We start from the raw sequence: 15,682 nt of genomic DNA, 5'->3' as shown, positions 1-15,682 counted from the left end.
TGATGATCCTGTTGAAATCTTGCCCTTGCTATAGAACAGTGAGATGAGACAGACAGTTTATATGATTGCTCCTGAGCATCTTCTTTGGCATTGCAGAGCCCAAGCAGTTCTTTGGTATTCTGAGGTGCTATGGACTATGAAGGAAGCCAGATGCAAACTACAGCGCAAGTGGTGCAAGTCTTGCTCTAAAGTTGACCAAACACATAATCATGCCTACCATGTGGCTGTGCAGTCTGCAAAGATGGTTCATTTTGAAGCCTGTATTGCATCCTCTAGAAGCTGGCCAGCAGACCTGTTTTGAGTGGTCCAGAGGTTGCTGACTCCCATTGTGGAGAATGGATCCCTGGAGCATTTGAAGACCTACTGTGGCCACATGGCTGCACATTTTGAGGATAAAGCCACTCAACTTCAGAGTGACCTTGACTCCCCAGTTCTTACAGCTCCATCTGAAGTTTCCAATGCCGCAGTCTGTGCTGTGTTGTGTTGTGGGACTAGTTTCAGATATGCAGCCTGATGATGTGGATAAGGTCCTTTTGCCTGTATGCCAGCCATACACCAGGTTGAACCATGTCCCTCTTGGCTTATTAAATCTAGCAGAAGGGATTTGGCTAACTGAGTCCAGAGTGTAGCTATGCTTTATTGCATGAGGGGGTGACTCCTGTTGTCTTAAAAGATGTGGTGGTATGGCCGCTCCTAAAAATAATTGGCCTGGACACATCAGTTTGGATTACCTACTAAGCAGTAGCAAATATCTCCTTTTTAGGGAAGATGGTGGAAAGAGGTGTGATGAGGCAGCTGAAGGCATTCTTGGATGATACCTATTATCTAGACTCATTCCAATCTGGGGTCAGGCCTGGCCATGGGATTGACCCAGCCTTGGGTACCGTGATGAATAGCCTTTACTGGGAGCAAGACAAGGGGAGTACAACCTTGCTCCTGCTTCTCAATCTCTCAGTGGTTTTTGATACCATTGACCATGGTATCCTCCTGGACTGGTTCAGTGGAAAGGGAATTGGGGGCACTGTGTTATGGTGGTTCCTGTCCTATCTAGGTGACCGAGCGAGAGAGTAGCTTTGGGAGAGTTCTGTTTGCCCCCAGGCAATTATGCTATTTTATCCCCAACCCTATTCAATATCTATATGAAGATGTTGGGAATGGTCATTAAGAGTTTAGGGGCAAGGTGCCATCACTATGCTGATGACACTCAGCTCTATTTCTACATCTGAAACATTTGAAACTGGAGAGGCTGTGCAGGCCCTGCACTGGTGCCTCAATGCAGTGGTGGGCTGGATGAGGTAAAATAAAATAAGCCTGAATCCTGGCAAGATAGAGCCACTGTGGGCAAGTGCTTCCTGTTGTGGAGAAAAGCCTTCATTTCTTGTGCTCCATTTCACCTGAGCAGCCAGGCACATACATCCAGCCTAAGCTCCTGAATCCACAAACCCAGGATGGGTTCTGTCTGGCAGCCATGGCGTCCATGGTCAACAGGTTGGTGACCCCCCACGTAAGCTAAATGGGGTCTATTCTATCCCCATCAACTTCTCAAAATAGGGTGGCGGAAACCTTAGCAATTTGCCTGTAGTATAATTTTAATGTGGTTATAACACTTCAAGGGCACCAGTATATATTGTTTTTTCTGGTTTTGTAAAAAAAAATTATGTTCATTTGTGTGTATACAAAAGAAAACAAAAAAACAGATAAACCCGAACTGCAGGAGTCCACTGAACCCCAGGAGCAATTTTGCCCCAAGCTGGCTTTATCTTGACATTTGAGTTAACACTCTTATAACACAAGGTTACAATGCTGATTTCTTATTTGTAATATTATTTTGGGGGAAAACCCTAATAGGCTATTGGGGTATGCCATCACTACTTGCCAGTATTTGACCTCAGCATTTTTTTTCTGTTTTCTGTTTCTGTTTTATTTTATTTTCTGATAAGAGACCAGTATTTCACCTCTGCTTCTCTTCTGTTTTCTCCTCCAAGGTTTCCAGATAGTCCAGTATGGAATTTAAGTTAACATTCTGGGATCCAATGTATCCCAATAGCTTTTGAGTTAGTTTATATTTTTGCAGATGGAACCCAGTACTTTTTCCTGTTATTCTGAAATTAATCATTTTGATTAATTTGGAGTCATTCTGAAATTATTCAAAGTCTATATTTCCCACTAGGACAGTAAAGGTGTCCACTGGACCCTAAAAGCAGATTGATACTGTAAAAAAAAGAAAAGTGGAGGAAGGTTAAATAAAGAGGAAAATGAACACTGTGTTTCTTTCAGTATAAGCTGTGCTACAATATTTCATAATTCTTAATGAGATCATAGCCGTGTAGATTTTATACACATTTATTTATAGGTTAGTTTTATATCAGAAGCAGGGCCGGTTCTAAAGGGCGGCCAGGTAGGGCACTGGCCCGACAGCCCCTGGAGCTACAGGGGGCCCCTCAGCCACCTCTCCACTCCCCTTCCGTGATCCACGGGCCCCCCATGCCCTCCCACCCCCCACTTACCTGTCTGCTGTCTTTTACCATTGCCCTTAGCAAAGATGGCGGCCATAGTTTCCCTAAGGTACTGAAGCCCCTGCTGCCATCTTAGTTGATGGCAGAGATGTGTGCACGTAGCATGTACACATGCCATCAACAAAGATGGCGGTGGAGGCGTCATCCCATTAGGGAAACTGCAGCCACCATCTTCGTTAAGGGCAATGGTAAAAGACAGCAGACAGGTAAGTGGAGGGCCGTGTGGGCCGTGTGCATGCGGGGGCACGCACCCACACACCGGGGGCCAGGGCAAGCTGATGCCCAAGGGCCCCGGCATTCCTGAAGCCTGCCCTGATCAGAAGCATTGGTATTACGAACAAATGTTGTCAAATGAAATGGTGGATGCTACAAGCAGTAGCCTTAGTCATCACCAACTCTGGCAGATTGTTAAAATAAAAAGATTATTTTCTTTTTACTGGGTATAAGGAACTGTTTGTAGTAATCATATAAAATGCAGATAGAGGTCACTTTTACAATGTTATAAGAGTCGCAAGAATCTGCATCCTAGGCAGATACAAAGAGTCACAAACACAACCAGATGATCCTGTGATCTTTATTAGAGCAGCAATAATAATAATAATAATAATCCTGCAAAAACAAGTGTCCTGTGGCTACAAGATGAATCTGTTAACTTTGGCTTCTCCAAGTTTCTCATTTTTCTAATCTTAAGTTCAGTTCTCCACATATCAGTTTGTCATTTAAAAAAAGTTTGCATGAAAATTCATAAGCATTTTAGTGTGAATTTCTCTCAATATACACATTTTTGTTTGCAATTTTGCCTAATATACACATTTTTGCAAAACAATTTTCCCTAGTATAATAATTTTGTACATTGTTTTCACTAATATATGCATGTTTATGCACACTTTACCTTAGTATATGCATTTTTTTACACATCACTTGGCTGGAGAACTACACTGCAAAACTCAGAGAAGTGTGACCTTTGAAGGATGGCTGTGTTCCAGTTTGCATGTTTTTGAAAGTGCAAATTAGGTACTTTCCCAATTAAATGCAAACAATCTAATTTCTCTCCCATCCCTACTTGTGACACTTAAAAAAAAACATAGGCTGGAGGCGCCCACTTCATCAAATGATCAAAGCCTTTTTTTTTAATGGTCAGTCTTGCTCCAAGTGAACAATGTAGGACGGAGATAATAGGTTGATGGTTATAGGTTGCAGCAAGTCATTGGGCTGTATTTGTATGGCCTTTCCAGATGTATGAGTCTTTTTACATTTGGAGTAACTGGCCCCACTGCTTTCCAAATCACATAGCAAACTCTTGCTTGGGTTACAACTTTCAGGCCTCCAACCCATTGATGACAATATTCTAAGGGAGTTTTCAGAAAAGTTGTTGCTGCTTTAATCAGCCTGTGTTGATCTGAATGTTCATCTATATTACAAATGTATCTCCTCTGCATTGACAATGACAAGACATATCACATGATTGTCTGAGAAAGAGGTCTCTCTCTGGGCTTCCTGGCTTCCTTTTGGGTGTAACTCTTGATTAGTCCTCAGCAGCCAAAGTTTTCTGACTTGTACCTAAACTGAGTGAATCTTGCAAACAGCATTTACTACAAAAACAAGTACACCAGTACAACAGACACCCATATCCATACACAGAGTGCTTTTCATGCTCCGTTAAGTCTTACAGAAAGGATATCTTACAAAAGCAAAGTTTACATGCTTACCTATGTTGGGCTGTGGCCCAAGTAATTTACCAAAACAGTAGTAATTATTGTCACAGGTATTCACTCATTCATGCTATTAATTTATTGGCTACTGTTCAACTAAAAAGCTCTCAAGCCAAATCCTGTCCCCCTCCAAAAAAAAGTACCCGGGTCTTTACTATGTTTTCCCTTTTCTTTCCTCACTTTGTAGAAGTAGCCAGAGCTTGGAAGATTACTTTTAAAAAGGAATAAATTACAGTTACAATTACATGGCCCAAAAAAGTAGTAATTACCATTATAATTACAATTGCTCTGAAAGTAACTGATTACTTTTTCTCAAAAGTAATCACCACAATTACATTTCAGTTACTTTTTTTAAAAACCGCCTACAAGGTGCTGGCCTTGCTGCTGCACATCTAAGTTGACTAAAACAACATTAAAAATAAACACACACGTACAGAGGTAGTAGAATAATTCTTTTTATCCATAAGATAGCAATGGTGGTCTCTCAGCTGGTAAGGGAGGTGGGAAGGGAGACAGAGGGCACTACTCAGATCTTTGCACATCAAACCAAGTGCAACCCCCCCTCAGCCAGCCAGCATAATCTCTCTCAACCACCTCCTAGGCCCTGCCCTGCCAGCAACCAAGGAACACTCACCCAAGCTGTTTGTGCCAGCTGGCAAATAGGAGACAGATGGGAGAGGTCAGCAAATCCACCTGCACATCCCTTTCCAGCAGTCTTACTGACTTTGAGGCCTGTGAGTTTCATCAGAACTGGGAAGGCTTATTGCTACCCTCTTTGTTTGTTTCCTCTGTTGCTACTAAGGAAGGACATGGGGTGTACTGTACTTACTGTGGATGCTTGTGGGCAACAATTCATACCACTCAGGGTGAGAGCAGGGGTGAAAAGTGTTAAGTTGCTCAAAAGTCACAGAGTGAGAGTCTGTTGGCACAGAGTGGGGCCCTCTTTGTGTGAGAGAGAGGGGAAGTGAGTAGGCTGCCATAGGTGAAAAATGGGGTGGGAACCATTGCTAAGACCATTGAGTGATCAATCTGTTTGAATGTCTTTTGTTTGTCCTAGGTATTTGGTTAAATTTTAAATTTTTATTTTTATTCTCGTTGTAGCTTTGTTTGTTTGCCTTATGACAAAATTGTTAATTTGTTGCTTATTGGACTTATTGGACCTGTTTATATGCTTTTGTAATTTTTGTATATTGTTTTTTCTCTGTTTGTCTTTTAATTTGTTTCCTGCTCTGGGACTGAAACTATTCAAGGAAGAGCAGGCTATAAATAATGTAAATAAAATAAAATAAAAATGGAATACGTCATCCTAAATGGGATGCAGCCATTGTATCCTTGGTATCTGGCAAGTGATGCTTCTCTTAATGCTACCTCAAATGGATAGCATTAATTTTGCAGAGGTATTTTTTGCATCAGTCATATTGCTGAGATAGTGTAAATCTCATATTCTTCACAGAGATGCTATAGCCTAGACAACTTTCCACTGATTTCCTCTCCCTTTCTGTGTATGTGTGATTCTTGACTGTTGGATTGTGCAGTGTTGCAATAATCAAGAAACAGTATATTCTAATAGGACAATCATAAAGATGTAGATGGCTAACCCTGCCAGGAGACCCTCCTCCTATTACTGCTAGGAAAGCCATTAGCATAGTTTTGCTCTAATGGCATTTGGTGTGGTTACCCAATCTTGTTAAAAAAAAATCCTTTTTCAGCACAGCAGAGTGGAGCTGGGAGGGTGATGGAAGCAGTAGTCCCCTGCAGGATCCCAAAGCTGTCACAATAGTGCCAACTCTGCCCTTCTGCCAGTTGCTCACACAGCAGCTCACAGGATAGCCCCAAGTCTTTAATGAAAATGTTGAACACCACTAGGATCCTGGACATATCCTGCTAGACTCTACTTGTTAGCTGTCTTACATTGATCCTTTCATCTTGATAATGTTAAGCAAATTCAGATTTTCAGGCAGCTGGGTTTTGTACAACACCACCTTCTAAATCTTTTTTTTCTTTCAGTATGCTTTTGTCAAAGTCCTTGCTGAAATTAGCATACATATTTGTGAGTTTGGTCATCTTGTTTGTAGCCACATGATAGGGAATCCCCAACACATCAGTGCACCCAATCACATGGAGCCTTGCTATTGTGTGTATGTTGTACATGTGGATACATGTTGCAGATGTGTGTTTCAGCGTACAGGTGGGAGTGGAGCTTTCTATATGTTCATTATACATGTGGAGAGAAGTAGGAACATATGAAGTGGACTTTTCTCCATCTGTTATTTTGTAATAGCAACAACAGAGAGACAAATAGTTTGGAGTGTACAATCGGCACTGGGGAGAGCTATGAGGTGAATGAAAGAAAATGAAGGACCTTGGGATATAGGAGACCTTTCTGGGAATCTGATGCAGGGCTAGTGGATTTGCTGCTTACTGCAGGAGAACCTTGCTTCCAGTAGCTCAGCTTTTTTAAATCTGTAAATGAAATGACTATTACAGAGTCTGCAGTGCTCTCTTAATCAAAGAAAACTCAACCATGGATGATGAACAGATAAAATTATCTACTGCATTCTGAATTGTGCTGACAGATAAGGAAACTAGTTTGATTTTTCAATATTTGCTCTTAACAAATCTACACTGGCTTCTAGTAATTGTTCTGTTTTCTTGTACTTCTGCTGTTCTCAGTGTAGAAGGTAGACCACCTAGAGGTGCAGGTGTTCGTGTATTATACCTTGGCTCTTACACCAAGAAGTTCAGTTGTTTGCATACATAGCTTACAAGCCCAGACTTGCTAAGCTTTAACAGCAGAGCTGCATCATAAGCCTTCAGGAAACGGGGACTCCCTATTGAACAATGAATGGGTTCCTTCTGGGAGGAAGGGCGGGATCTAAATTCAATGAAGAAATGTTTCCTATGCTAATACTAGAAGCCTCTGAGCCAAGATGGCGAAACCTGTAGTGCTAGGTGCTAAACAAGAACATAGTGAGCATATCAGAAACTTGCTAAAATGGAGAGAAACAGTGGGACAAAGTTATCCATGGACACAAGCTCTATAATAAAGACAGAAAAGGGCACACTGGAGACTACGTATGTCAAATAAGAGATAGAGTTCAATAAACCTTAAGAGGAATAAACACTTTAACGGAATTGCTGTGGGTAACAATACCAGGCCTGAAAAGTAATTTAGGACAGGGCATATACTATGGCCATCTGACCAAAATGCTGACAGTGATCTTGAGATGGAAAAAGTGTTATACTAATGAGTGACTTCACCTACCCTCAAATCAGCTGGGCAAATGCACGTTCAGGTCACAACAAACACAACTACTATTACTTATGTAGTACCATCAATCTGCATGGCATTTTACAGATTACAATAGGATAGGTCTCTTTTCCAGAGAGCTTGCAATCTATAATTTGACAGGGGAGACAACGGAGAAGAGGAAGGTAAATAGAAGCAGGGACAAATAGGGAAAGAATATGCACAATTTCAGTTACAGTGAATTAGGCTGTTACAGCAGAGCATGTGGACTAGCAGACTGTGTCAAAGGCTTCACCAAAAGGGTGGGTTTTGAAGAGGGAGGTAGCATCAAGTAGACTTTCTTCTAGGTAGATATTCCAAGATTAAGAATTGCTTCACACCCAGCATGGGCTGCCTTTGTGGGGCAGTGCAAGCCTTCCCCAAAGCAATGGGAGGGGGATTCCTCCTCCTGCCCACTCTTGCTCTTAGGGGATCACTGGCAATCTAAGGCGATCCCTTGAGAGCCTCAGTGGGCTGGAATTCAGGCCCAGGCCCAAGTGACATTGCACTCTTTCTTCATGCACTGGCTTACTCACTCGCCCTCCCTTGGTTTTAGTGCCTCACCAAGCTGTGTATAACAGGGTTGCTGGTTGAAGGGGCCGGATAGGAATTTTTCCTCTCTATCAAATTGGCCCCTGATTAAGCAGGTTTTTCCACCTATCCCTCAGTGGTTTGCTGTGCAATTGTTAGAGGTGTTCATTGCTTCTGTTACAGCTTAAGGCAGATATGGCATTGGGCAAACATAAGGGGAACCCCCATAAGGGTGCTCACTGGCCAGGTCCCTAGCTCGGGAGGGGCTGAGCCTCATTCAGCTTACAACCACCCTTACTGGTTGGCCAGTGGGATCACAAGCAGACAGTCTGACACCTCACCTGGGTTTAACACTGATCAACTCCCAAGAATGTTTTCAAACTGTCCGGCTCCAACTGCTTGTTGGACTTATTCAGCATTTCCTCAATGTGGGCTGAAAGAATGGAAGCAGATCCATGCCCTACTGCCATGCCAACTCTGCTTGCTTGCTCCAATCAATAAAGTTGTGGCCTGTTTTTACCCTTACACCAGTTGTTGTCTGCTTTCTTCCTATGGTGAAGGGGAAATACATCATGCACCTGCCTCCCAACGGACAGCAAGAGAGAAAGAAAGAAGTGATTCAAGAGAAAAGGATAACTTTCTAGTGTGAGAGCTGGCACAGCAATTATGATGGGCAGGGATGGATCAGGATATAAGAGCAGAGAGACTGGGAGCCAAAGACATGGGCAGGTGGAAGGTAAGCAAAAAGAACTTCTGCTAGAGCTTTGAAAAGAAGTTAGCATGAAGAGTTAACAAGGGACAGAAGCCAGATTGAATATAGTCAAGAACAAAGGTGGAAGAGAGGCAGTCAAGACAGCAGGAGTTAGCAGCATGCTCAATGAATTTATAGGCAAAAAGTGTGAGAGAGTTTGGGCAGTCATTGAAGGAGTATGAGTCAAATGATTTTTTTTAAGAATAGGCAAGAGGGGAGGAGCCAGAGAAGGGGAAGAAGTTGATGATGTGGTGGAGAAGAGGGATAATGGCAGGGGAGATGGCAGTAGGGTTGCCAGGTTCTTGGCCTGGGACTGATCCTTTATCTTTAGGAGAAGAGAAAGTCAGCCAAGTGCAGGTGTTCTTGCAACTCTGTAATGGGAAAAATCACAAGGTGGAATTCTCCCTCCTCCCTCCACAACTTTTAAAGATACAGAAGACCTCTTGGTTGCCAGGCCAAGAATGCAAAGAAGGGGATGGAGGTGGTAGGGCAGGTCTTAACAGGATATCAGAGACAGAGAAGAGGCCCTGGAGATTCCTAGAGCTATATAGATCAAAGAGTAGTAGCAGTGTTGGTTGGTCAGGAAGATGTTGAGGAGATATCTCTCCCTTCCCCATCTCACCTAGTAGGGTTCGTTGAACTTTGCTAAGCATTTTTAGGGGAGCTTATAGGGAGAAGAGCAGGAGGGAAAATCAGTTTCTGCCCACCCCCTACTGCAGGCAGATTTCTGGATCCAGCCCAGTGTGCACCAGGCAGCTATGAAAAAGGTGAATTCCTTACTAGGGACATTATTAGGAAAGAAATAGAAAAGTAAAAGTCCCAATACACAATGCCTTTGTCTCTGTCTCTCTCTCTCTGTGTATTACTCTGTACAATTTTGGTGGCTGCCCCATCTGAAAGACTCAGAGGATATCATAGAACTCAAAGAGATGAAGAAAAATAGCAACAAAATTATCAAGCAGTTTACCACTGTGGGAAGTGGGATGCTAGACTACCAAGGGCCTTTAATCTGATCCAGCAAGGCACTTCTTAAATGCTACTGTCTCACAACCTAGATTGAGCCCATTTAAAAATCTTTGAAAATGCAGACAGCAAAACTGCTTCCTTTTTAGTTGGTGTTGATAGAACACTCCCAGTTCTGGACTGAAACAAGATAAACCTTTCTCCACAGTCACTAATTTGGCATACTATTTACTATTTTGCATGCTTCTAGATTTAATACATGTTTTTTATTGAAAGATAAATTACCTATTATTCACAGAATGATACATAACTATGAAAAAGACAAACTGATAAAAAATAAAACAGACAACAATCATCAAAATCTGAGCTGTCAGAATGGAATAGGTTATATATGTAAATAAAATAAAGGGGTGCAGAGTATAAACACTTATCTTCAAGCAGTCAGACTGAGCCAGTCTGGGAAACATATAACTTGTGGTTGGCCTATAACTAATACTTCTGCACTAGCACACTGATTAGGCTGCCAGCTTCTTAAAAGATATTCAAAATATCATTGGGAAGAATTCAAACCTGGATGTAGTAGGCCTGTTAACATAAGCAGATGAGGTAGTAGTTATACAATTATAAGTTTTGGGTTTTTTTACTAAAATTGTATTTGGTGATGATAGCTGACATCAGATAAACATTTAATTGTCACATGATAATTGCTGCTATTACATATACATAAGAAAGAAACTTGGGCTGAGCTGAATGTAGAGGCCCCTTTTAGTAAGCCTTTTATTAGCTGTGAAAGCATACCTCACCCTTCAATGCTTTAGGGTAAGGGGCTTTGAAAAGGAGCTGAAAAGGTTTTTACATACAAGAGCCATTTGTTTTACAACATTGTCATGGTTTGCACATAACATTAAACCATGGTTATAAAGCTGTGGTTTCATGTTATGTGAGAACCTTGCCCAGTGCCTTAACTATAGTTTATTAACTATAGTTTGTTACTGAAAATAAGCCAATGTTTGTCACTGGCTTACTGACCTTAACTATGTTAAGTAGGTTAAGATCAGCATTACATCTGAACGTGCAGCAAATCCGATTAGCTACAGGTTCACCCATTCAAAGTGAAGGGAGGAAGCACTGCCCATTCTGAGTTGGCTTTGTAATATTGTTATTAGGGATGGGTGAAAATTCTGGTGAATTTGGATTTAGCATCAGATTTTTCAGTGGTCCACATATTCTCCATCTTTGCGGAGTGATCCTGTTTGCTCCGAACTTCAACAATTTCCCCCCAATACTGGATTTCCCCCCCTTGAATATTCCTTCAAATATATTGTTCATTTATTGATTTTACTCACAGCACAGCAGGTTTCTCTCTCTCTCTCTCTCTGCCACCCACCTCCATTCGAATAATCCAAGCTCCAAGCAGGAGGAAGTGAGCCAAGCCTATAAGGGAGAGTCTCTAGACTAGAGTGTGCTTAATGTGAGATAGAATCTCTAGCCTTGCCTTCTAAACTCTGTAGTGTCAACCCATTAAATGATTAAAAGGCAAGTCTAGAGGCTAGAAAGTGTCACCCAAATTAAGGACTCTAAGCTCGCCAAAGCAGAAGTGGGGGATGGAGTACATTGAAAGCTGCTTTCCTCCTTTCTTTTCTGAAAGGAAAACAGCCAGCCTCTGCTTGCTAATGTGAAAACTGACCAGCCTCAGGCACAGAGGAGGAGGAGGAGGTAATGAAGCTGCTCTCCTTTATCAATGTTTCTTTTCAAAATATGGTATTTTTCTTCATTTATGATATTTCCTTTTAAATTTTTGATATTTCCTTTTATTTATTGATATTTTCTTTCAAAATATTGACCAGTAAAAGCAGTGGATAGTGGACAAAGAACGAACTCAAATTAATACCACCTGTTAGGTTGACAGAATGCTTTCGAAGTAGCACCAGCCAAAGGATCCCATCCCCAATTGTCATATAGCCAAATCTGCCTATATAGTAACATGATGTTATCATATTCATAGTTGCCATGTTCTGGTATTTGCTTGAACATGAGAAGGCTTTATCAGTGCATGAAGGCAGGGATGCACACAGAAGCCCCGCTCCAATGCCCCTGAGCATGTGGGTGCCTCTTTCCACATTCATATGTTCTGCTGAATGTGCTTAGAAATTTTCACTCTATTGGGAGTCCTCAATCAGGAGCCCTATGATTGGACAGGACCCCCTGATTGTGGAGAGGTTTCTAAGCACATTCAATAGAACACACTGAGAAGCCCTCTTCAGACCTTCATGCTAAACACACACTACAAATTATTATTTGGAAGTAAGTACCACTGATATTAATTAGCTTACCCTCAAGTAAGTATGCACAATATTGTAGATTTACTACTATTACTCTAAATGCTAAATACCAAGTAATAAAAATATTTAGTATTTATATAGTGCTTTTCATAAGTACTCCTTTGCTGCCTTGGGAACCCTTTTTCACTGCCAGTGTACCTATTTGCTTTCTTCCTTCACAATGTAAACAGACACAGATACTCTGAGAATAACACAAGCTACCTTGGAAGCCACTCTAGGAAACAGAAAACAGCTTGCCTAATCCAGACTTCTGTCTCCTAGCCCATGCTTACAACCACTACTATATTCTAGCACATGTTGCATAATTTCTGTAAACAGCATATATATAAATATCTCACACACATCAATTCACATAGCAATGTATTACTATCACATCAAAAAAGACAAAGTGATAAAAAATAATCACAGATTCAACCCTGAAAACCAGCTCTTCTGTGATCCTTATTTCTGCAGCCATTTGCCTATAGCTGTGCAACATCCTTTGGTCAAATTATTTTGAGTTTACAAAAAACATAAAGTTGCTTAAAACTGAACCTGGTAGTAAAATAGCTCAATTATGTACAGGGAAAGGTCCCTCAGGGTCATTAATGTTATGCATATACCAAGTTGGCAGCCAAATTTGGCTTAAAAATCAAATTCCAAAAGTTAATTTTTGATTTGTTTATGGGGAGAAAAATTGCAAACAATAAAAATGAAGTCCTTTTTATCTGCCATCAGATTTTAAAATTTGATATGGAAAATAATAGTGCATCACTTGATAAATCAATATAATCCAAATTAAGGATAGTCTTAACAGCATATACATATATTAAGCATACAGGTGTTAAAGGAAACCTTTATTGTTGAAGTGGCTTTGAAAATTCAAGCTGAAATATCTTGACTTCTGTGCAGCATTAAAACCAACAAATATTTGGCTATCTACTGTACATTATATAGTCTATTCATAGTCTATGGAGACTATCCAAAATGCAACATGAGATAGTGCTGGAAGATGAGACCCCCAGGTCAGATGGCACTCAGCGAGCTACGGGGGAAGAACAATGGACAAGAACAAGTAGTGCTGTGACTAATGACGCAGCTGGGTCAAAGCCAAAAGGATGCCCAGAGGCTGATGCACACAGATGCGAAAGAAGAGTCCAGAATTGTACAACGTACACAATAGGAACATGGAATGTGAGAAGCATGAATCAGGGAAAATTAGAAATTGTCAAGCAAGAAATGGAACATATCAACATTACAATGTTTGGCATGAGTGAATTAAAATGGACAGGAATGGGACATTTTCAATCAGGCAACTACAAAATATTTTATGCAGGAAATTATAAATTAAGAAGAAATGGGTTGCTTTAATAGTGAGAAGTGATGCAGCAAGAGCAATTAGGAGCTATAATGCAAGGTCTGAGAAAGTGATACCAATGAGATTTAATGGGAAACCTATTAACATAACCATCATCCAGGTCTATGCTCCAACACAGGAGAAGAGGAATTGGAGATTTTATGCAGAAGTACAAGAAGAAATTGATCACACAAAAAAACAAGAAGTACTGACAATCATGGGGGACTGGAATGCAAAAATAGGGAACAGAGAAGAACTAGAAATTGTGGGGAAATGGGGCCTAGGAGATAGAAATGAAGCAGGAGGAAAGACTTTATTGAATTCTGTGAAGCCAATAATTTGTTTCTTGCAAACACATTTTTTGAGCAACCGAAAAGACGACTGTACACATGGACATCACCAAATGATCAATATAGGAATCAAACTGATTATGTAATTGGTAGCAGAAGATGGAGAAGTTCCATACTTTCTGTGAAAACAAGACCAGGAGCAGACTGCGGTACAGATCATGAACTGGTCATATCAAAAATCAGAGTAAAGCTAAAGAAGAACAAAGCAATCATAACGCCAAAATACAAGTTAAATAACATCCCAGAAGAATATAAAGTTCAAATAAGGAACAGATTTGAGGCTTTGTTTGTTTGTTTGTTTGTTTGTTTGTTTGTTTATTACATTTATATACCGCCCCATAGCTGAAGCTCTCTGGGCGGTTTGCAGCAATTAAAAACATTATATACAATATACAAATTTTAAAACACAAAAAACAATTTAAAACACAATTAAAAATTGAGAGTAGTGTACGGGTGGGTTCATGTCGGGAGAGGCGTCCCATCAGGTATTGTGGTCCTAAGCCGTGTTTAAGCTTTAAACGTAGTTGACAGAGAACCAGAAGAACTATGGATTAAAGAGCGAAGGAAAACAAAAGCAAAAGGAGATAGAAACACAAATAGACCCATAAATCCAATAATACAGCAACTAGTACATAGGGACAAAGAGAACTATTAGAATTGTTACTGTATAGAAATAGAAGATGATAATAAAAAAGAGAGCAAGAGCCGTATTCCAAAAGGTTAGAGAAATTAAAGAGAAATTTAAACCAAGAGTAGGGATGTTGAATAATCAACAGGAAACACACTGACTGACCGAAATAAAATAAAAGGAAGATGGAAGCAATACATTGAAGAACTATATAAAAGAGATGCCAGGATGACAGATTCATTCACGGAGGAACCATATGATGAAGAACCAGAATTTTTAGAATGTGAGGTGGAAACTGCTCTTAAAATACTTGGAAGAAACAAATCACCAGGAATAGATGGCATACCAACAGAGTTGCTACAAGCTACTGAGACTGAATCCGTCCAAATTTTGTCAAGAAATATGGAAAACAAAACAATGGCTCACAGACTGGAAGCATTCAATTCCAAATAAAGAGGATCCCAAAGAATGCAATAATTATTGAACTATTGGCTTAATATCCCATGAAAGTAAAAGAATGCTCAGATTCTACAACAAAGGCTCTTACCATATATGGAGCGAGAAATGCCAGATGTCCAAGCTGGATTTAGAAAGGGAAGAGGTACCAGAGATCATATTGGAAACATATGTTGGATAACAGAACGGACCAAGGAATTTCAGAAGAAAATCACCCTGTGCTTTATAGTTTACAGCAAAGCCTTTGATTGTGTAGATCACAAAAAACTATGGAATACTTTAAAAGAAATGGGGGTGCCACAGCATCTGATTGTCCTGATGCACAACCTATACTCTGCACAAGAGGCTACTGTAAGGACAGAATATGGAGAAACCAATTGGTTCTCCATTGGAAAGAGTGTGAGACAGGGATGTATTTTACCACCTTATTTGTTTAATCTATATGCAGAACAGATACAGAAAGTGGGATTGGACCAAGATGAAGGAGGTGTGAAAATTGGAGGGAGAAATATCAATTATTTAAGATATGCAGATGATACCATATTACTAGCAGAAACCAGTAATGATTTGAAACGAATGCTGATGAAAGTTAAAGAGGAAATCACAAAAGCAGGACTACAGCTGAATGCCAAAAAGACTAAAGTAATAACAATAGAAGATTTATGTAACTTTAAAGTTGACAATGAGGACATTGAACTTGTCAAGGATTATCAATACCTTGGCACAGTCATTAACCAAAATGGAGACAATAGTCAAGAAATCAGAAGAAGGCTAGGACTGGGGAGGGCAGCTATGAGAGAACTAGAAA

Source organism: Rhineura floridana, chromosome 2, assembly GCF_030035675.1.
Source record: "Rhineura floridana isolate rRhiFlo1 chromosome 2, rRhiFlo1.hap2, whole genome shotgun sequence".
Classification (NCBI taxonomy): domain Eukaryota; kingdom Metazoa; phylum Chordata; class Lepidosauria; order Squamata; family Rhineuridae; genus Rhineura; species Rhineura floridana.
Note: the sequence above shows the minus strand (reverse complement) of the source record.